This window comes from Schistocerca cancellata, chromosome 3 (assembly GCF_023864275.1).
Source record: "Schistocerca cancellata isolate TAMUIC-IGC-003103 chromosome 3, iqSchCanc2.1, whole genome shotgun sequence".
NCBI lineage: Eukaryota > Metazoa > Arthropoda > Insecta > Orthoptera > Acrididae > Schistocerca > Schistocerca cancellata.
In genome coordinates, this window is record NC_064628.1 from 447,367,074 (window position 1) to 447,390,952 (window position 23,879).

At 39.1% G+C, this 23,879-nt stretch overlaps 1 non-coding gene across 1 annotated transcript; it reads left to right on the plus strand.

Moving 5' to 3' along the window:
* The first annotated feature begins 23,196 nt into the window (after positions 1-23,196).
* Positions 23,197-23,271, plus strand: Trnat-ugu (transfer RNA threonine (anticodon UGU)). The gene has a single exon. It is a non-coding gene; the product is annotated as a tRNA-Thr (tRNA).
* The last annotated feature ends 608 nt before the right edge of the window (positions 23,272-23,879 follow it).

Below are 23,879 nucleotides of genomic sequence, written 5' to 3' on the forward strand. Positions count from 1 at the left end.
AAACGCCAGTAGCTGAGAACTTTTAAGAAAATGTGTTAACAGAATGCTAGTTGTGGTAGGAGGTACCCTCCACCACGCATCGTATGGTGGATTGCGGAGTATGTATGTAGATGTAGATGTAGACGACTAAGTAACACCTGATATTTTTCCAGAAGTGGTGAATATATTGCAAGTTCGCTGCCTCTGCTGAAACAACTACCAACTTCCTACTCTGACTGCAGCAGACCTCTCGGAGCGTCCTGCTTCTGCGTTTTATTCAGTTTCCTCCTCCGCCCCGGCCAGTCCCTGACATGGTGTGTTATCGGAGGGTCCCCAGTCTCATTGGCTCTAGTTGTGCACTATTCTTCGGAGGCTGAGTGGAGGGAGAGAGGCGTCTGTCGTTAGATCATGTCTTAGGCCCACTGCAGGTTCTTCACGATGTTCAGGCGTCCCTTCCAAAAATTCGCTCCCTTTATTCTTCTCTTACCCTCACTGCTTGTCTACAATTATATCACTCTTGTTTTTACAGCTTATCGTGTTATCGCTGTCTGTGACCGACGCTACTATCGTGCCTCTGCTGAGAACTTTTCCGCGATGCGTTTAGGAGCCTTTGACATTTTATATAACCGCCCTCCACGACCTGGCTGTTGTCATGCCAAGGCGACCAGTATATCTTGTCTCGTAACGTTCCCTTCCTTATATTTCAAACTAACAAGACTTGGCCCTTTCCCGTGGGTACGACATCTCCCCTGTCCATGTAATTGGCTTTACTCTTCTTAGTACCATTCGCCATTAAAATCTGTTGTCTACATTTATATCCAATTATGTTACATAGGTTTGCACTCTTATGTCTATTTTTCTTTCATAAAATGCAACAATTACATGTACCTTTTACATTTTCCTCTGGAATGAAACAATTGCATTTACACCTTTATAAACTGAAATAATTACATTTAAATTTTACGTTTCCTTTTTGATAATCTGGACTGAAAAAGTTACTTCTATCGTCTGTTTCTTAAGTGTACTGAGCCTTCTTGTCTATTTGGACTTTGTTCGCACATTACACCTTTCTCAAGAGTACTATTCACGGATTACGTTCTCTGGGCCCTGTGAACAGTAGAGTTGTGGTTTAGTAGCTACAAAGGACAAATAATGGATATTTTTGGAATTATAGTACAAATCAGCACAAGACTTATTCGGAGAGAAAAATAATTGGTGTTTACATTAGTACGATAATATTAGTGAAGAATGAATTGCAGGTAATAATTAAGTTTGTTTCATTTGCGGCAGCAGTTTGATAATCCTGCATTCTTGGTTCGTCAGACATCCAGGTCAGGAGTCTTTTTGCTTTCCATTTTTTGTTAGGATTTATCGATCATTGACAGGGAAATGGATTTAAGAAGTAGATTTTGGAATTTAGGGATTATACAGTGAAGTTCAATTTTTGTAAGTTCAGTTTTTATAGATCTTGGATTACTGCTACGCGATTTCAGGAAAAGTTTAAGTATATTGAAGTTTCATTAGATGTTATTAGTCTAGGGAAATGAAACGGGAATTGAGTCCAATAGTCAATTAATTTTCAATTATTTAAAATCCATTATAGAAAAAGTATGAACCAAGAGTGATAGCAATGTTTTTAGGGTATGCATTGTACCTTCGCGTATCTCTGTAGTTAGATTTTGAAGCTTTGTTATCTGTTAACGAGAACAGTTTGCACCCAGGTAACACAAAAAGGGTATAGAACAGATTCTTTCTTTAGTTAAATTTCACAAATGTTATGCTCACATATGTAGTGATGGAATAATACGTCAGGCATTTACAGTTTATAATCTTTTCTTGCTGTTCAGTTATCACCTTATCTAAGTCGTTTAAAAGCTTTTCTGAGATCTTTAATTCTTGATATAATGGTAACTAAATTAGGCAACAATATGTGTCTATTTTCCTTATTTACTAGCAACTCCTATTTACAACTCTATTTCTGGTATTAGTCCTTTTGGTTGTGTTTGGGCATATGAAAGTTCCATATCCGTCACACTTACTGTAGAAGCTTATTTTTCCATCACCTCTTAGTACGACATCCCTTCGGGCCTGTCTCCCACATAAGACTGTCAGACCTTCCTCCCTGGGAACGTTGTACAACCACTCACTGTTATTTAAATGTGTCCATTTACTTTGCTGTAAATCTACAGTTCTCTTTTCACTATTCTTTGGCATTACACTTGTTAAGAAACTTCGCTCCACACTCTTCCTGATCCAATGTCTGTCTGCAAAATTTCCTGTTCTTATTTAATTCCATACAATCGAGTTGTTCTGTCGATGGTATCGTTTGTTGTCTTCTTGCATTGTCTATAAGTAAAAATTCCTTTTCTCGCTGACTGAGAGGGATTTCTTGCTGTAAAGGGAACATTCTGTATAAGGTAACCATGTTATTATCTACTAAGGAGGACAGTTATCACATATTATAACATGCTCCCTGCTGTAAATACATCTCTATCAATTAACGTTAACAACAGGTATCCTGACGATTCGTCTAGAGGATCAGGGAACGTCACGTCTTTCAGTTTATCTGTTGTTAGACTGAGGAACTTCACAATTTGTATTGGGTTGATTATGTGAGGCTGCAGTATGCCTTTCTGTACGTTAACTACAGCATTTATCATTTTTGCATACTTAGATTCTATATCTCCAAATTCGATTTTAGTCTTTCTTGGCGTATTCCACGGATGAATTCTTCTCGGATTATCAGCCGAGTGGTGGCGTCGTCTTGTCGCAACGTTTCAGTGAGTTTCGTACCCATCATCTTCTGGCGAAGTGACTTTGCCAGAAGATGGAGGGTACGAAACTCATTGAAACGTTGCGACAAGACGACGCCACCACTCGGCTGATAACCCGAGAAGAATTCATCAATCTCCAAATGCATCTGCTAGTTTCAGTACTTGTTCACATATGGTTACAAACGTTGCGACTATTTTACATCTCATGTCTGACTACTTAGCATACGACTTGCTAGATCTTGCTAGTCTTTCCATCCCAAATTTTAACGGACTTAATTTTCTTTTCTCGCACATACCATCGTATTTCGCCATGAAATGTGGCTCTTACCATTGTTACTTGTTCCTTAGTTAGCTTCAAAAGATCTTTGGACCCTTTTTCCATTTATTCCATGTGTTTCTCACAATACACATCATCAGCATCATCTGGCATACCAAGCAATATCTGACTTACCTCATCGATGAAGGTTAAACAGACCTCTCCTCTTTCTTGTCTCATGCCTTGTCAAGTGGTTACCACCCTCGGTAACTCTGTCGCCTTTTCTATGTGACATGTCATCTGTTGGTCTAGGAAGCGACATTATATTACATCTTTTAGAGTGTCCTTACATATTTGTTCTGCCAGTTTCCAATGTCTTCTGAAACCGTTCAGTTATAGCATCTAGATTTACATAAATTACAAGCCTCAGTGTTGTACTGTATATTTTAACTACTTCTAAATTATCATAGTATAATCCTTAAGACTTATCTATTTTTGAAACCTCATAATCCATTGTCAGTAGTCTTGTGTTAGGTCTTGCTGTGATTGCTAATAGTAATAGTAACAGTGGTGTTCCTGTGTCATACATGAAATTAGAAGTAGTATTTTAATCTGTTAGCAGGTATCTTTGTTTCCTCTTAATTTTATGACTACATCCCGCTTGTCTATTCTGACTAGTTCACACGTCCCTTGGCACTGTGAGTCTAATTTTCTAGCCTGCCACATCTCAGTGCTTCATTGTACAGCAACGCTTTATCACCTACTTTGAATTGTTTTGGATTTGGTCATTTATTATACTGTTTCTTGTTAGCCTTTATGTGTTCTGTTATTGATTTTCTTGTTGCATTGTGTGCTGCTTGCACTCTGGTCTTCAGTCTGTTCACATATGACTCATAGTCATAACTTACCTTCGTTGGTTATCATTGGTATGTTCCTGCTATGTTTACCTTTCTGTCATACGTTATTTCAAACGAAGTGTATCCTGTACCACTGTATGGAGTGGTGTTGAATACAAGAACTGCATATAGTACCCATTTGTCCCATGCACTTTGATCTCCAGTCGCAAAGTGCCTCAAGTGTACAGTGACTTCTCTCTAGTGCGCCATATGGTTCTGGGTGGTATGCCATTGTGTGTATCTTGCGAATACGCAACAATTTGCAAACTCTCTTAAAAAGGTCTCTTAAAGAATTTGCCCCTTGGTAAGTTGGACTCAGTGGCAGAATTCCGTATCATCAGTATCTTGTCATTCTATTGGCATAGCTAATGTGGACTTACTTAAATTGTTTTGGAACGTCAACATGTAACTTTTACATGTTCCTTATACATTTAGGGGCCTACAACGTCCGTTGAACACTTTTCGAATATACTTTCTGCTGTGTCTGTTATTTAAAACGGCATTTTTGTCTTTGCCTGGTTAAATGCATTCTTCTGGCATAGTGAACAAATAGGACGGTTGAGTGAAAAGTAATGCCTCCACCTTGGGTTTGGATGGGAATATTTTAATAAATCAAATGCAAAAATAATCCTTAGAATGTGATCTTTAATTACCAATATTCACTTTTCCACATAATCACCAGCCAATTGGATACATTTCTGACAATGATGAACAAGTTTTTTGAAGCCGTCACTGAAGAAGTCGACACTCTGTCCCCGCAACCACAGTCTCACAGGTCTCTCAACGTCTTCATCAGAAACTTAATGAATATCCCTGCAGATCGTCTTTCATTATCAGGAACAGATGGAAGTCAGACGGTGCTAAATCTGGACTGTATGGAGGATGCCGTACGGGGTGAGATTCAGTCTCTCAAGTTCTGCTGTGGTGTCACGTGAAGTATGTGGTTTGGCATTGTCATGCTGCAAGAAAACATTTCCCTTTTCCTTTCGGACCCTTGTTAGCCGTCGTTTCACAGTTCGCAGCGTTGTGATATAACGCTCTGAATTTATTGTTGTTCCACGATCAAGGAAAGCAACATGGATAACACCATCTGCGTCCCAGAACACTGTGGCCATGATTTTTCCATCTGAGGGCTGCGTCTTGAATTACTTTTTCTGGGGCGAGTCTTTGTGTCGATATTCCATAGACTGACGTTTCGTCTCCGGGTCGTAATGGTGTACCCACGTTTCGTTTCCTGTCACAAGTGAATGGAGAAAGGCGTCACCTTCATTCTCGTTACGCGAGAGGCGTTCCTGGCAAATTTCAAGTCCGTGTGCTTTCACTTCAGGAGTCAGCATCCAGCGTACTCATCGTGCACAGATCTTCCGATAGCCAAGCAAAGCAATAGTGTGACCCACACGTTCCTGTGAAATGCCGATTGTGCTTGCAGTTTCTCTCTCAGTGATAAGACGATCGTCCTGAATCAATCTGTCAACATTTTGCTTGTGAAACTCGGTGGTTGCTGTCATAGGGCGTACGACTCTGTCACGCAAGTCAGGTGCTCCCGAATCAACATCTTTAAACTTACTCGCCCAACGACGCACAGTACTCACATCAACACAATCACCATAAACTGCTTTCCTTCTGTGTTGAATCTCCTTCGGGGTGACACCTTCTGCTGTCAAGAATTCAGTGACTGCACGTTGCTTAAATCGCGTTGACCGACCGTCTGCGCAGGATTCCATACTTTACACTGTAACAACACAACCGTTCAATGCTAAGGCTTTCCGCCAAATGGAGCTGTAGAGAAGGGGCTACGGAATAAGGCAGTACCTGCCGTTTACCAATGTTGCCAACTGTTGAAGAGTTACGAAGGTGGAGGCATTACTTTTCAGTCAACCCTCGTATATTCGTATTTTTCTACATCATGTTAAATTCCTTTCCATTGTTTATGTTGATTTATATTCTTGAACGTTTTATGCATGCCCTGGTGCCCTCCCATTGGATTGCCATACACGTCGTTTAGATTTCATTGCTTTTCCTCAGGACTACTCTTACTTTCTCTATCTGCCTCTGCATCTAATGATGTCTCATCATCACATTCTGAGTATTTCAGTGCTCACTAGGATTTGTTGCAAATTCGTCTGATTACCCTTTTCGTTTTCTTCCAGTTGATCCCTGTCACTATGGCTATGTTAATTGGGCTGTATTCTACTGAGAGAATCTGCATCGCTATACAGCCTGCCTTGTTTGTAGATTACTTTATAGTCATATTCTTTGAGTTCAAGTGTTCACTTCAGTAGTCCCTAGCTATGATCCATTACACTAATATCCACGTTAATGGTTTATGGTCTATTACCATTGTAAACTGTCATCTACATCTACGTCATTACTGTGCTATTCACAATTAAGTGCCTGGCAGAGGGTTCAATGAACCACATCCAAGCTGCCACTCTGCCGTTCCACTCTCGAACGGCGCGCGGGAAAAACGAGCACTTAAATTTAACTGTGCGAACCCTGATTTCTCTTATTTTATCGTGGTGATCATTTCTCCCCATGTAGGCGGGTGCCAACAGAATGTTTCCGCAATCGGAGGAGAAAACTGATGATTGAAATTTCATGAGAAGATCCTGTCGTAACTAAAAACGCCTTTGTTTTAATGATTGCCACTCCAATTCACGTATCATGTCCGTGGCACTATCTCCTCTATTTCGCGATAGTACAAAACGAGCCGCCTTTCATTGAACTTCTTCGATATCATCAGTGAGTCCCATCTGATGCGGATCCCACACCGCACAGTAATACTCCAGAATACGGCGGACAAGTGTGGTGTAAGCTGTCTCTTTAGTATATCTGTTCCATATTCTAAGTGTTCTGCCAATGAATCGCCGTCATTGGTTTACTCTACCCACAACATTATTTATTATAGCCTTCAGATTCGTGTGACTTATGGCGTAATCGAAATTTAGAGGCTTGCTTGTAGTACTCATGTGAATAACTTCACACTTTTCTTTACTTAGGGTCAATTGCCACTGCTCACATCATAAAGATATCTTATCTAAATCATTTTGCAATTCGTTTTGGTCTTCTGATGACTTTACAAGACGGTAAATGACAGCATCATCTGCATATAGTCTAAGAGGGCTACTCAGATTGTCTCCTATGTCGTTAATATAGATCAGGAACAATAGAGGGCCTATAACACTTCCTTGGGGAACGCCGGATATTACTTTTGTTTTACTCAATAACTTTCCGTCTATTACTGCGAACTGTGACCTTTCTGATAGGAAATCACGAATCCAGTCGCACAACTGAGGCGATATTCCATAGGCACGCAGTTTGGTTAGAAGACGCTTATGATGGGCGGTGTCGAAAGCCTTCTGGAAATCTAAAAATATGGAATCAATTTGACAGCCCCTGTCTATAGCACTCATTACTTCATGAGTATAAAGAGCTAGTTGTGTTTCACAACAACGATATTTCCTAAATTCGTGCTGACTATGTGTCAATAAATCGTTTTTTTCGAGGTAATTCATTATGTTCGAATACGTATACGTTCCAAAACCCTACTACAAATCGACGCTAGTGATATGGGCCCGTAATTCAGCGGATTACTCCTACTACCACTTTAGAGTATTGGTGCGACGAGCAAATTTCCAGTCTTTAGGTGCGGATCTTTCCGTGAGCGAGCGGTTATAAATAATTGCTAACTATGGAGGTATTGTATTAGTACACTCTGAAGAGGAACCTGACTGGTATACAATCTTGACCGGAGGCCTTGCCTTTATTAAGTGATTTAAGTTGCTTTGCTGCACGGAGGATATCTACTTCTATGTTTCTCATCTTGGTAGTTGTTCTTGATTGGAATTCAGGAATACTACTTCGTCTTCTTTGTCGAAGGAGTTTCGGAAAACTGTGTTTAATAACTCTGCTTTAGTGGCACTGTCATCAGTAGCTTCATCATTATTATCGCGCAGTGAAGTTATTGACTGCGTCTTGCCACTGGTGTGCTCTATATATGACCAGAATCTCCTTGGGTTTTCTGCCAGATTCCGAGACAGAGTTTCATTGTGGAAATTAATAAACATCTCTCATTGAAGCACGCTCTATATCTAGATCTTCTGCGATACTTTGCCGATCTTGGGGATTTTGCGTTCTTTTAAATTTGGTATGCTTTTTTCGTTGTTTCTGCAACAGCGATCTGACCCGTTTTGTGTACCATTGGGAATCAGTACCATCACATATTAATTTATGTGGTATATATCTCTCAATTGCCGCCGATACTATCTCTTTGAAATCATTTCACATCTTTTCTACGCTTACGTGAGCAGATCGCAATGATTGGAGACTGTCTCTTAAAAAGACGTTAAGAGCACTTTTATCAGCTTTTTTTAAATAGATGTAGTTTTCGTTTCTTTTTCGTGATTATGGGTGGTACGTTATTCAGCCTAACAGAAACTGCCTTGTGGCCGCTAATCCCTGTATTCGGCATGATACTCCATATTTGTCCAGGATTATTTGTTGCTAAGAGGTCAAGTATGCTTTCGCAACCATTTAGGCTTCGAGTGGGCTCATGAACTAATTGTTCAAAATATTTTTCTGAGGAAGCATTCAGTACAATTTCGGGTGGCGTTTTATGCCTGCCGCAGGCTTTAAACGTATAATTTTTCCAGCCTATCGAGGGTAGATTGAAGTTGCCACCGACTATAATTGTATGAGTGGGGTACCTAATTGAAATGAGACTCAAGTTTTCTTTGAACTGTTCAGCAACTATATCTTCTGAGTCCGGGGGGGGGGGGGGGTCGGTAAAACGATCCAAATAACCTCTGCCCATACTATTTCGCAGGAACTATCTAATTCAATTTCACAACAAGGTAAATTACTTCTGACAGCAATAAATACTCCACCACCAACTGTATTTAATCCATCCTGTCTGAAGACTGTTAGGTCGTTTGAAAAAATTCGGCAGAACTTACTTCATATACACATGGTCAGAACTACTTTACAGAAAATAATATAGCCAGCAATTCTTTTTCTGTGGTACTGTAATTTAATTCTGCCTTGTTTAATGATCTGGAAGCGTCTGCAATGGGCAAGTCTTCGTCAACATCCTTCCTTGGCACAGAATTGTGCCAAGAGCTGCTTTGCTCGCATCTGTAGTCATTATGAATGGCTCTGTTAAATCTGGAGTAGTGGCGAATTAATTAATTTCTCCTTTAATTCCTTGAAAGCATTGTTTTGGATTTCACCCCGTTCATATTTTGTAGCTCTCTTTAGCAATTCATGGAGTTGCTTCGCGAGTTTGCTAAGCTTTGCAGTGAATTTTCGATACTACCCAATTAGGCCCGGAGACGATTTTAATTCCTTCGTTGTTCTTGGCTGTGGAAAGAACTTCACCTTTTTCCACCTTTGCCATGTCCGGTGAGATTTCCTTGTCCGTAATACAGTACCTCAGATGATAACTTCTTTTCTTAAGAACTCATATGGTTATCCGGCTGCAGCTTTAACTTACACTCTCACAACTGGTCAAAAATTTAACTGAGCTTTTCATTATTCTCCTGCAGGTTCCTTCTGTTACACACGGTATCGTACAGGTACACAAAACATTTAATTTCTTGTAGATCTGCCAAAGCTGTGTCCATTAATCGTGGAAAACAAACTCCATTCTGTCCCATAGGCATTTCTTTGGATTGGTAGTGTTGCAGGTTTGAACTGAACGCCATCTTCTCTATGTCCTTCTCATTCATAAATATTTGGTAGTGTCCACTTGAAAGTCAAGAGGCGAGAAGTACTTTGGTCGCCCTAATTGGTCCAATACCGGAGATATTTGGTAGTGGAAATGCATCGTCTACGGTACACCCTCCCTACATGTTCCAGTGCTATCGGGATTCTGTGCATCACTGTGCTTAAAGAACACAATTTGTCACCTGCTAAATGGATTGCACCTAGGTACTCTGTGAAAAACTCTCCTAATGCATTCTTTTCTCCTGCATTTAACTGATCTTCATTGCTTTCACAAAATGCTACCACGACTTCCTGTTATTCCTAAGGCTTGCTCACTGCCTTTTACTTTACAAACCTTTTCTAGGTGCGCTAATTCTGCCATAACTGACGTGACGTTCTTTAACTGTACTCTGGCCTCTGACAGATTTATCATAATTGCTATGCAGTCGCCATTTCGCTCTTTCATTAACGACTCAGAATGTACACTTCTTGTACAGTTTCCTGTTTCAGGATGGATACTTCCCTTTCAGTATTCTGTGATACTTTATCATCCACTTTCTACTGCAATATCTTTTCCTTGCATGGCTCGATTTCCCTTTCAGACTCCTAATCAGCATCAAACTCATGTTCTTATGGTTCCTCCTCCACTGTTATGGGTATACCTTTCCTTTGTAATCTTAACACTTTTTCCGCATATTCGCTGTACGTGACCGGCACTACCCTAACACATGTGCTCAGCACTTTTCCTCGATTCGTTTAGGAGCCTCCGACAGTTTTTGCAACCGCCCTTCAAGATCTGCCTGTTGTCATGACAAGGTGACTAATACCTCTCATCTCGTAAATTTCTCTATTTGCTTTTTTATGTTTCGAACTAACATGACTTAGCCATCTACCATGCGTTTTTTTGTTTTCTGCATCAGAAAGTGAAGTAGTATAACCGAAAGCAGATGGGTATCATTCCCTCTTTTGGAGTTCTTTTCTCTCCACTTCTGGGTTAGATAAAAAAAAGTGTTGCAATTTGAAATAGAATTTGGTGCATTTTATGGAAATGTAGTGGACAAACAAAATTAGAAATGTTTTAACTCTCCATGCTGAATACTGAAACAAAATTTTAGAGAAGTTCGTTTGACAGTTACTTTCTCTGTTCATAAGAACAAATATATTTATAAGAATTAGGTATCTCAACTAAGATGCTAAGCTGGAAGTCATAAATAAGCAGAATGAAAGAGAAATTAATGATTTCATATTTGTCTTGTTCATTGTGTATTAATTATAAAGTCTCTGATGAGCAATTATACTGAGTGGGTGTCTCTATATGTTTCCCACACCACCTTGTGTTGTCTTTATATGTATGAGTGACTGTGTGTGCTCAATTGTGTTGAATACCTACACCGTTGGTTTGATACAGGGCGATGTGTGAAACTGCTTTCACACTACACGCTTCCGTTGTTGAAACGATCTGCTCCAGCTGCTGCAGACGCTGTATTGAAGCTGAAAGTGTTAATCAAAGTTGCGGAGAAATATTCGTCTGGGCTCTGTTGCATAGCAATCAGATTTGCTTTCAGTTCTTAGAAATGTCCAACATTGGTGGATTTACATGATCCGTGAAATTACACCTTTTCCGAAGAAAGCATCAAACTATTTAATTAGAACTGAACGCTCCCGTCGGAAATGTTCTGGAGCTGGTATTCGTTAATAGATCATAATTGGAGTATACGTCGATTGTGGAATAAACACGCATCTTCTTGAAATGAACAATCTTTTATTGATCTTTGTGTCAATGAAATTCTCCTCGTAACATGAATTATCTGTTCACTAGCTTTTATACAGATATATAATACAATTTCCTTCACAATCTCGCAATGGCGTTGATTTCTACTTGACAAGAATGAAAAACCCTCTTAATGAATTACTTCTTAAAAAGAAAAAACAAAGACTTCCTACACTAAGAATAATTATCTGAGCGCTAACCGACACAGAGTAATAAAGAATATCTTTGTCTCTCTCTCTCTCTAGCACCGTCACGTCAAGTCACGCTGTTTTCTCTCGTTTTGCATGATACACCATATATGCTCCTCATGTGGACGAACGTTTTTGGGCAAAAACAAACATGAGTGTTCACGAAACACTATGTCGATGATTATTCATAACGCTGTATACTATTAATGTTCACTAGATAGAAATATCTGTAGTAACATTTTCTTATTAGTGAATGTACTATCAATTGAAAATTGAACCTAAATTATACAGTGGAGTGTATATACTATAAGAAGTACAATATTGTGCTAACATATCTGTGCTGCTTGAAAATTACTGAAATGTAGCTTATATGCATAGCTCTTTTAGTTTGCTATAATTCGTTTGACGAGGATCGTATGAGATGTGATCAGAATCTTTTTTTCATCATCAAAGATTCTGTCACGCACCTTGGGATGTCTCAAACTTGCAATCTAGCCATTTGGTCAAGCCCCACAAAGGGAAACCAAGGAAAACCTCGGGATGGATTCACCATCCTCATATTTCTCATTTGAAAAAAAAAATTGAATAACTTTGGATAATAGAATATATGCAACATGAATATTTTTCGAAATGAATTTAAACACTTTGCACAAAAGAAACACAACATTGTTAATCTTCTGTGTCTTGAGGTGAACAGTCGACGCGTTGTGTTACACCCATCCACGATTCCTGTCTATTTGTCACCTCCAGGTAACTGATTTGAAATCTATTCCCATTTCAACGTATCCTCTTGGGTATAATTTTTTCGTTATAGGGTTTACGTGAAAATAAGAGGTAGTGTAAGTTTCATGAAAAAGGTGTTTGATCTGTGCTGAGCTGAAATAGAATCTAATCTAAAGTCCTTTCCAATTCTCTCTCCTGAATTCTAAATGCTCGTAAGTTGTAAGATGTTCTTGATTCTTATCAATAACCATAGGATGCACTATACACTAAACCAACTGATGATGCCGTCGCAACTTATGCTCGTCATCTTTCAGATGCACCTTAACACATGCTGATGTGCTTGTAACTGCTCAGCATTCGCTTAGCTGGTAACTTCGCGACATAATAAAACTTGCATACACAGGTATGTTACAACAATAATACAATTACAAAGAAAATGTCCATTACAAAAGACTGAAACAAAGTATAAGCGGATTTTTAGCTGAGAACGGGTTACTCCCTCCGAACAGCATGACTTCAGCTCAGCGAGTTAAAAAACATACAAACATATACTGATGTTGTGAAAATTTGACATAAGCAAAAAGTATCTTGCCATAGACCAGATTCATTTGAATCGCTAATCCATGATCATTATGCATTGTGAGACCTGATTGAAATTATTATTAATTAATTAATTAATTAATATTAAAAGAAATCAGTCATACTATAGCTAAATTCTCTGCATCCTGGAAAGACAATTTATCTCTGCATTGAAAAACAAATACATAATGTCTGCATACATCTCGAACATTATTCCTGGAATGAAAAACTAACTACTAAATTGCAAAAGAAACAAAATATCCTAAGTATGGTTCATAGTTTCAATGTAAAACCGTCTAATCAGTGCTATTGGATATGAATAGTATCTTCAATCTTCAATATTCAGAATTTTCAGTTATCGTGAAATTCCTTCAATAAGTGATGAGGATACATTCCTTTCACCTTTTCATTCTTCACATCCTTCAAAACTTAGGCCCCTGGGTGAGGTATTTTTGTAATGATAAATGGTCCTTGATACAATAATTGCCATTTTTTGTTCCTCCTCTGTATAAGTGAAGCCTTAGGATGAGTTTTTACTAAAACTTGGTCTTTCACTTCATATGTTTTTATTCTTCCTTGTCGACTGTTAAAACAGGACTTTCTTTTCTTCACCTTGTCCATTATATTGAGTAAGGATTTGTGTACTTTATTTTGGAGAGACATTCTGTCAATTGCTACTTTAGGGATTGGTCGAATCCAGTCATTCTGTTCCTGTTTTCCAAACATCAGTTCGTACAGAGTTCACTCTGTCGTACTGTGTGTCATATTGTTCACAATTTCTTGAAAATCGTCAAGATAATAGATCCATTTGGTTTGCTGGTTGTGGCAATATGTTTTCATGAACCTGTTTAATTCACGAAAGATTCATCCATAGGATTTGCAGGAGGGTGGTACACTGATGTTAGAATTTGTTTTATGCCACAGCTGATTAGCGTTTGCCTCCACGCTTTTTCCAGTGAACGTTGACCCGTTGTCAGAAAGAATAGCCTTTGGTTTGCCTACATTGACTATATAATCTTTGACCAGTTTCTTGGCTATGGATGAACTAGTAACTGATTTTAACGGATAAAGTTTGACATATTTGGTGAATATATCGAGAAAAGCTACAACATACTTGTATCCTCCTCTTGATGACGGTAGAGGACCACAGATATCGACCGAAATGATCGATAGTGGTTTAGTAGGTATAATGGGATGTACGAAATCCATCACACAAAAATTTCCTGGTTTGGCTAGCTGACAAATTTTATATTTCCTTAACTGTCAGTGCAATTTCCTGCGAATTTATGGGAAGTAGCAATATGCTTGAATCTTCTGAGCAAATTTTAATACTCCAAAATGTCGCCAGGTGATGTGCGTGTACAAAATTAAGTCATCCTTATTCTTCTCGGGAATACACACCTTCCAATTATCTAAATCAAGATGCCCTTCGAAAAATAAGACGTCGTTCTCAACTTTGTACAATCGCTTCAGATATTCGTTTCCAGGTTTTCCTAAAGCTTCTTTGATTGAAAGCCAACGAGGATTTTCATTTTGTAGTTTTCCCACGTTCTTACACATTTTAAGAAAATGTTTCCTATATATTTTATCAGTCATTACCAGAACTTTGAATTCAGACGGCTTATCCGTGATGTTGACAGATGACCGTCTGCCATTCTTGACAGTGCATCGGCGTTGAAATTATCCTGTCCGCTTATGTATTTAATTTCAAATTGAAACTCTTGGAATGAGAGCGGCCATCTTGCTAGTCTGTGATGTAATAATTTACACGTTTGCAAAAAACTTAACGCTTTGTTGTCATAGTACACTGTTGTCTTTGCTCCGTATGAGTCATAGTGAAATTTTTTAAATGACCAGACTACGACCAATGCTTCCTTTTCGAAAGTCGTGTACGCTCTTTCACATGCAGTTAAGAGTCGGCTAGCGAAAGCTATTGGACAGAAAGTTAGTTTTCCATCTATCGTTTTTACTTGGAAGAGGCAGGAACTGATTCCAATTTTCGAAGCATCCGCCATTAAACCGAATTCTTGGCTCATATCTGGATGATATAATATTTGTGAGTTAACTAGGGCATATTTTATTGCTTCAAATGCATTCTGGCATTGTTGTGTCCACACCCACGGAGTATTTTTGCGCAACAGGCTGTTCAACAGTTCTGCATTAATAGAATGGTTGTAAATGAAACGCTTGAAAAAAGAGGCAACTCCGAGGAATCCCTTTAATTGCTTTTTACTTGTTGGAACTGCAAAGTTTTTGATTGCCTTTAATTTCTCGGAGTCCGGTAAGATTTCCTTTTCATTTATAAGATGACCCAGAAATTTAATTTTATCCCGAGCAAAATGCGATTTCTGCAGATTTGCAGTTATTCCTGCTTCCTTGAACCGTTCCAACACTCTCCTCGTTAAATCGCCGTGCTCCTTCCATGTGATTGTAGCGATGGGTATGTCGTCCACAAACAAAGTTAACAGCTTCGAAGTGCAGGTATCAACGCCTAATCTAGAGCATTTATAAAAACTCCTGAGTTCACGTTTAGCCCGAAAGGTAGAACCTTAAACTGGTAGCTTCTACCTGCGTGTACAAACGCGGTGTACCTTCTTGATTTTTCGTCTAGTGTCATCTGACAAAATGAACTCCTGAGATCAAATTCGATAAGTATTTTATGTCTTCGAACTTTTGAATTAACTTATCAATATTTTCCGGATGAGTTTGCACGGGTACAATAATCTTATTTATTTGCCGTGCGTCTAGCATGAGAGGAACTTTTCCAACCTTTTTCTGGACAACATGAAGAGGACTACAGTATGGACTCTTCGGAGGTTCGATCAGCTCCCATTCAAGCATCTGTTGGATTTCCGCATCAACCGCCTTCTGTTGATGCCTCGGTACTGAATAAAAAATACGGCAGAAAACTTTGTGTGGAATCACATCCAAATGACATGTGTATCCCTTGATTACACAAGGCTTTTCTTCAAAGACTTCATGATATTGCTATAGAAGATCGTATAATTGCTTTCTTTGATGGTGCTGGAAATATTTGGGTTCTTGAACTTTTTCATATACCACATCTTCAGTTTTTAAGACTGGTTGCAAAATAATTAATTTGGTATTCCCCTGCAGGTTCGCATGTATCCATTGGATTTGCAGTTTTCGTCCATGACAATACTTTCCGTGGCTACTATGTTCCCTGAGAAGATCCGAAGATCCACCTAATGTCTTTGGTTCATTATTGTAAAACTGGCTCGGCCCAGAGAAAAATCGATATGCTGGTCCCTCTCTCTAAATTTATCAATTCCCAAGATACGGTCCTCAACCAATTTTTCTATTACAAGGAATGTGCAGTTTATAGCTACAATTCCTATATCTAACTGTAGTTGAGTCTGCACTTTAACCTGAGAAGAATTTGAACAGTAGAGCCTACAATCCTACAACACTGAACAGGAAAACTCTGTGGATTTACTTTCTGAAGTATTCTTTGAAATAACTTCTCAGAAACGACATTTACTGCTGATCCCGTGTCTAAAGCAACTTGCACAGTAATGCCTTCAATTTCCGCCTGAATTTTGGCAACAGGTTCATTGGTATGTTCCTCTTGACAAGGCATCATATCCTGCTGAAGTTCTTCTATTAGTAATCTATCATCATTACATCGGAAAAAATTGGTGCTTGAATTTTCGCCCCTCAAAACTTCCTCGACTGTACCGTCGGGGCTTCTGACGGTCGAGTCTAGTTTGACAATTGTCCATTATTGGTAGATGTTTGCTCCGTTACGTCAGTTATTACAGGTGGTTGGTTTCGCCATTCATTTGCATTGACGTTTGGCTCCCAACCTGAAGTTTGTGGTTGGTTGTGATACTCTTCCTCCATTTCCGTTTATATGTTTGTTCACCTTGTTGGTCATGATTACTCTGTTCTGGATTTTCATTACAAGATTTCTCGTTTTTCTGGAAATAATTCATCTGTGGGTTTGGTGAAGTGTGTACAAAAAATTTGTTTCCATACCCTCTATTCTCTTTGGTTTGTTTATTATACGGTTTGTTGTTGCTATTATATTTGTTAGGTTGATAACTTGGTTGAGTATACCGAACAAGTGATTCTTCGAACAGGATGTCTATTGAATCCAATGTGGCAAAAAAATATTCCACATGTTGTTCAGGCACATGTAGAAGTTTTTCCTTTACATCAAGTGGAAGTTCGGCCTTTAGTATTCGAATGATATCCTGTGTCGGGATTGGTTCACTCCAGTATTTGCTTTTATTTATGTACTTCTCGAAATATTTCCTTAAAGAACCATTTTTGAAAGATAATGGTTGTGGTCAAAAACTTTCTTGCGTAGTTTTTCTTGCACTCCCTTATTCCAGTACTTGTGCAAGAAAGAGCTTTCAAATTGCTCATATTCGTGACACCATTCGGGTACTTCTGACACCGACCTCGATCCAACCCCATGTATAAATCCTGCAACGTACATAATTTTTTGTTGCTCAGTCCACATTCGTGGCAATATCCCCCTAAATTGCTTGATAAAGACCATGGGATTGATCGACTTCCGTCAGGGGTTAAATACCTGAAATTGACGATATTTAAGCATTTTCTCTTCGTTCATAGTCACAGGTGTATTCTGGTGACTATTTTGTGGTGGATGATATTCCTGATAATTTGGTTCCTGTTGATGACCTGAGTACGCACCAATACATGGATATTGTTGCATGGATTCTGTTTCACTGGTTTCGTCAGGAATAATGTCTGCTTTTGATAACTTGCAGGTAACATAACAGGTGCCCCTCTAGTATTAACTAAACTTTGCTGGCATGCTTTGAATGTATTTTCAATCTTTGCCTTCCAAGCAGGAAATTCTTCTCCTATATTCTCCTTAATCTCTTGAATTTCTGATTTAAATTGTTCTTGTGCACTTTCGTTGTTAACTTGCACGTTATCAACCGTGTCTGTCAAGGTTTGATCAACATAATTTCACACCATCTCGGTTCGCTCCGTCGCCCAATCCTCCACGTCATTAGATAATGCGATCTTATGTTCGTTGAAAAGTTTCTTTATATGTTTCTCACCTTCGAGACTAAGAGCGTCTATCCTTCGAGTAAGATTAATGATTGCTTGCCCATTGTCATGCTTAATTGTATTCACGTCCTGTGCAATGGTGTTCTGTACATGGTCAACTTCTTGCACGTGATTATTTAGCTTGTCTTGATGATATAAGATATCATTCTATTTGGTTGTTAATTCTTTGTATTGCTGTTCTTGCGTAACAATGAGTTGTGCTTGACTGGCAATCAAGTGAATCTGTTTTTATTCCAAACTTTGGAATTTTCAGTAATATTATCATTTATTGCTTTTAGTTTATTGGGTTGTTCCTGAGTGAAAGTGGATTGTGCCCTTGCAAAATTAGATTGTGTTGTTTCCAATGCTTGGAATTTACGATTAATATCATTTGCAAAAGTGGATTGTGCAGATTGCAAAATTAGATTGCGCAGTCTCCAATGCTTGAATCTTATACGTCACTACGTTAATCCCTTGTGATATGACGGTTAAATTTGACATCAACTGGGATAACAAATCAGTATTCTCAGCAATTGACGTTAGCACTGGGTTTATTGAAGAGTGTACCGACGCATTTTCTGGCACAGTAATTCCCTTCTCGCGCGTAGTTGAGGGCAATGCTCCCCTAGCGACTACGTCTGTATCAGAGGTCAAATTCATGTTATTTGTTGGTTGCTGCGTATTTCTTTGGATTTCACTCGACATATGAATTTCGGAAATTGCAACAGTTTGTGTCGACGGCGTGAGCGCAGTAATTACTGCTGGTTGCTCAGCCATAATCGACATTTCACTAACTATGCACGTATGACATTCCGTGGCACTAGTAGACGATATATTGAAATTACTCAGTTGATTTTGTGCCATTGCGATGTTGTGTGCTTGCTTATTGGCTGTGTTGGCGTTGAACATAGACCACGAAAATAAGCAACAGACAGTTTCTCTATTAAATACTTCCCACAAGAGTTAATATTAATTTCTAGACACGCAAAAACTGTTAATGTCTAATGCTGTTAATGCACAGTTTACAGTGTAACAGAACACAGTACATAGATAACACATAAAATACTGTCTTAAGATATTTACTGAAATAATGAAATTCTAGTAAAAGTAATACAGAAACTACTCATTTATGCATTAAAATCAGCAAGTAAAAGGTCATTACAACGCATAAAAGCCCAAGAAAGCTAGTAATTCAAACGTCTGGCCTTTTTGAAGTTTCAGCCTGGCCGCTAGGACGGCGTACACGTTCTCCTTACAAGATACTCCCGCACGTTCAGTCAGCATGAAACATACAAGGAACCATAATGCAGTTACACCTTGTGGCTATTCATACATGCACAAAAATGAAACATTAATTACTCAATTAATAAGATAACTAATTTCACATAAAAATTAGAATTATGCCTGTCACAAAGTATGTTACAGGTATCCGTAATCACAAATATGTTTGACTGTTAGTGTCGTGTCTACCTGTCGCCGTTAAAGTGGTATTAAAGTGCTATTGCAGCAGGATCGAGTCCTTTCAAAAGGTAGACATTTATAAAGTCTCTGTGATGAGCACATATATTGAGTGAGTGTCTCTCTCTATATGTTTCCCACACCACCTTGTGTTTGTCTTTATATGTATGAGTGACTGTGTGTGGTCTGTTGTGTTGAATACCTAAACCGTTGGTTTGATACAGGGCGATGTGTGAAACTGCTTTCACACTACACGCTTCCGTTGTAACGATCTGCTCCAGCTGTACAGGCGCTGTATTGAAGCTGAAAGTGTTAATCAAAGTTACGGAGAAATATTAGTCTGGGCTCTGTTGCATAGCAATCAGATTTGATTTCAGTTCTTAGAAATGTCCAACATTGGTGGGTTTAAATGATCCGTGAAATTACTCCTTTTCCGAAGAGAGCATCACACTATTTAATTAGAACTGAACGCTCCCGTCGGAAATATTCTCGAGCTGGTATTCGTTAATAGATCATAATTGCAGTATACGTCGATTGTGGAATAAACACGCATCTTCTTGAAATGAACAATCTTTTATTGATCTTTGTGTCAATGAAATTCTTCTCGTAACATGAATTATCTGTTCACTGCCTTTTATACAGACAGTTTCTTTCAAAATATCGTAATGGCGTCGATTTATACTTGACAAGAATGAAAAAAACCTCTTAATGAATTAGTTATTAACAAAAACAAAGACTTCCTACACTAAGAATAATTATCTGAGCGCTAACCGCCACAGAGTAATAAAGATTATCTTCGTCTGTCTCTTTAGCACCGTCACGTCAAGTCACGCTGTTTTATCTCGTATTGCATGATACATCATATAATGCAGCATTATCCGTCAATTGTAACAAATGATGAAATCTGATAAACAGATAAAAAGCTGCACATTAATGAATCCCACTGCCCCCAAACTCAGAGCACAACCCAAGATCCATAAACTTACCTTCCAGTTAGACCGATTGTTAACTCCAAGAATACACCATCATTCAAACTTTCCCAACCATAAAATAATATCGCCAAGGAATTTTACACTTCTGAAACCACATACCCAATAAAAAATGCATGTGAGTTAACAATGCTCATCAAAAATATAAAAATCCCCAGTGAAGCAAGATTTTCCTCATTTGATAATCTTAATCTATTTGCAAATATACCTGTTAAAGAGACAACTGAAATTATCATAAAAACCTTATCAACACAAAATATAACCATACTGGAGATTTCAGAGTTGGTCGTTCTACTTGTACTTTCCAAAAACTACCTCTCATTTAATGATAAAAGCTACCAATAGAAAGAAGGCTTCGCTGTGGGTAACAAAAATCAAGCCTACTGGTTGCATGAACACCAACCATTTGCAACTCATCATGAGACAAATCATTTCATAAATTTCTTCGACTCTCCGTTGTTAAGAACAGCAAGAACATAATTCTTAAGCAGGCGAACTTCACCGAGAGATACGCAGTGGGGCCCTATCTTGCATGAAAACTATTGAGTTCAATGCGTCTCTCTCCTGTAGGGTGGGTATGACATGCTGGCGAAGCATATCACAGTAACGCTGGCCAGTCATACGGAATATCTTTGGTCCTTGAGCGCCAACCTGTTCTAAAAAGAATGGGCCGATGATGAACGCAGCCTTGAAGCCACACCGTGTGGTGACATGTTGACCATACAGAGGAACTTCAGGCACGCGACAGGAGGTGAAGATCCCCCCACTCGGCAATTCTGTGTGTTCACCTCGCCCGCCAGAGAAAAATGAGCTTCGTCTTCCATAGAATGGTCCACGGCCAGCCCTCGTCAGCTTCAATGCTTGCGAGAAAGAGGAGGGTGAAGTCGACAAGTGGTTGTGCGTCCTGTGGTGCAGGCTGCTGTACGATATGGATGTCGTACGGATACCATTTGAGAATGGTGCAACCTGTCGTCGGACTCTTCCCAGAGCGACACCCAGTTCTCCCGTTGATTCGAACTTCTTCATCACGCTCCGCACAGCAGTTGGAGGAAAAGGATCCTTCCGTAATTCTTTCAGCCTCGATATTTTCGAAGTGCAGCTGCAGCATTACTATTGTTTTGATAATAGAGCTTCACCAATAATGCCCTGCTTCTTTTGGCCATGCTCATGTTACACGTCAACAAGTGCACTGTGAGTGGTCAGGTGTGTGAGACTGTGAATCACGATGACTGATCACGGCATCTGGTGGCCATAATTGAAACTGGAAGGCGGCGCTGTGACGCATGGAAATCATGCACCCCATGCTCTGGACATTAATGCTACCAAGTTTGGTACTCATACGGTAATTAGTACGTCTTATAACGTGTCAAATAGGTAAAGTTTAATTATAACCACCTGGCAAATCAAATTTGCTTTTCAAGTAATTATGAAGAAAACTCGCAGCAGTATTGTATTGTAAATAATACTGAGAGTCAAAGAGTGTACAATGATAAATGGGAAGATTTAGACGAAATTACATTAGAAGCATATATTGGAGTCTTATTGCTTGCTGATGTTTATAAACAGGCAGATTATGTAATCCAGAATCAGGGAGAGCTGTTTTTCCTGCTACTGTTTCGCTAAAGATGTTCTTTCACTTATCTTGAGTGTTATGTTTTGATGATAAGTCTGATCAAGGGGTGCAAAGAGGAACCAACAATCTGGCACTTATGTTGGTATTGTGGTCTTCAGTCCTGAGACTGGTTTGATGCAGCTCTCCATACTACTCTATCCAGTGCAAGCTTCTTCATCTCCCAGTACCTACTGCAACCTACATCCTTCTGTATCTGTTTGGTGTATTCATCTCTTGGTCTCCCTCTACGATTTTTACCCTCCACGCTGCTTTCCAATACTAAATTGATGATCCCTTGATGCCTGAGAACATGTCCTACCAACCTATCCCTTCTTCTTGTCAAGTTGTGCCACAAACTCCTTTTCTCCCCAATTCTATACAATACTCCTCATTAGTTATGTGATCTACCCATCTAATCTTCAGCATTCTTCTGTAGCACCACATTTCGAAAGCTTCTATTCTCTTCTTGTCCAAACTAGTTATTGTCCACGTTTCACTTCCATACATGTTTACACTCCATACAAATACTTTCAGAAACGACTTCCTGAGACTTAAATCTATACTCGATGTTAACAAATTTTTCTTCTTCAGAGACGCTTTCCTTGCCATTGCCAGTCTACATTTTATATCCTCTCTCCTTCGACCATCATCAGTTATTTTGCTCCCCAAATAGCAAAACTCCTTTACTACTTTAAGTGTCTCATTTCTTAATCTAATTCTCTCAGCATCAACCGACTTGATTCGACTACATTCCATTATCCTCGTTTTGCTTTTGTTGATGTTCATCTTATATCCGCCTTTCAAGACACTATCCATTCCATTGAACTGCTCTTCTAAGTCCTTTGCTGTCTCTGACAGAATTACAATGTCATCGGCGAACCTCAAAGTTTTTATTTGTTCTCCATGGATTTTAATATCTACTCCGAATTTTTCTTTTGTTCCCTTCACTGCTTGCTTATATATATATATATATATATATATATATATATATATATATATATATATATAAAGTTAAGGCTCACCGGCCACTTGACCATCTTCTTCTTCTGTGCGAATGCACGAACAGTGCCCGAACTCTTACGGGAATCGGCAACGCGCCGCGAGTAGTGAGTATTATGGGCGGGGGCACTACGGATGTAGTGCGGGACAACACGTTGAGAATGTGGGTTTCGCGAGAGGCGTGCCAGAGATAAATCCCTGCAGTCGCTCTATCCACTGTGTCCTCGGTGGCTCAGATGGATAGAGCGTCTGCCATGTAAGCAGGAGATCCCGGGTTCGAGTCCCGGTCGGGACACACATTTTCATCTGTCCCCGTTGACGTATGTCAACGCCTGTAAGCAGCTAAGGGTGTTCATTTCATTGTAACTTATAAGAGATTTAAGGGCACAGTGGGTCGAAATACTTGCAATGTTATATAATCTTGGATCAAATGTAGCTGTTGAACAGCAGCTGGTGGGTTATGGAGGCTTCTGTCTATTCAAAGAAAAATAACAACTTTATACTGATGAGAAAACGCATAATGATAAAGAAATAAGCAACAGAGAAGATAAAACGCAAAAACTGATAGACTACAATGCAATGAAAGGTACAGCTGACTTGCTCCATCAGCTTATTACCACATACAAAGGAAAAAAAACAACAAACAAATCGTTGGTCTGTAAAGGTGTTTTATAATATGTTTGACACTGCTGGCTACACTGATTTTGTACTGTGGAAAGAAATCAATCAAAAGTGGAAAAGAAATATTCTTAACAAAAAAAGAATTTTCCCTAAGGAACTTGGAAGATTTCTTGTTACTCCATACACTGAAGCAAGGAAACGGTTGCCATGAATTCAGAATCCATTGTTACTGTGAGAAAGATGCAAACACTGGACCAGTCTATATCAGTCTCTATGCCATGC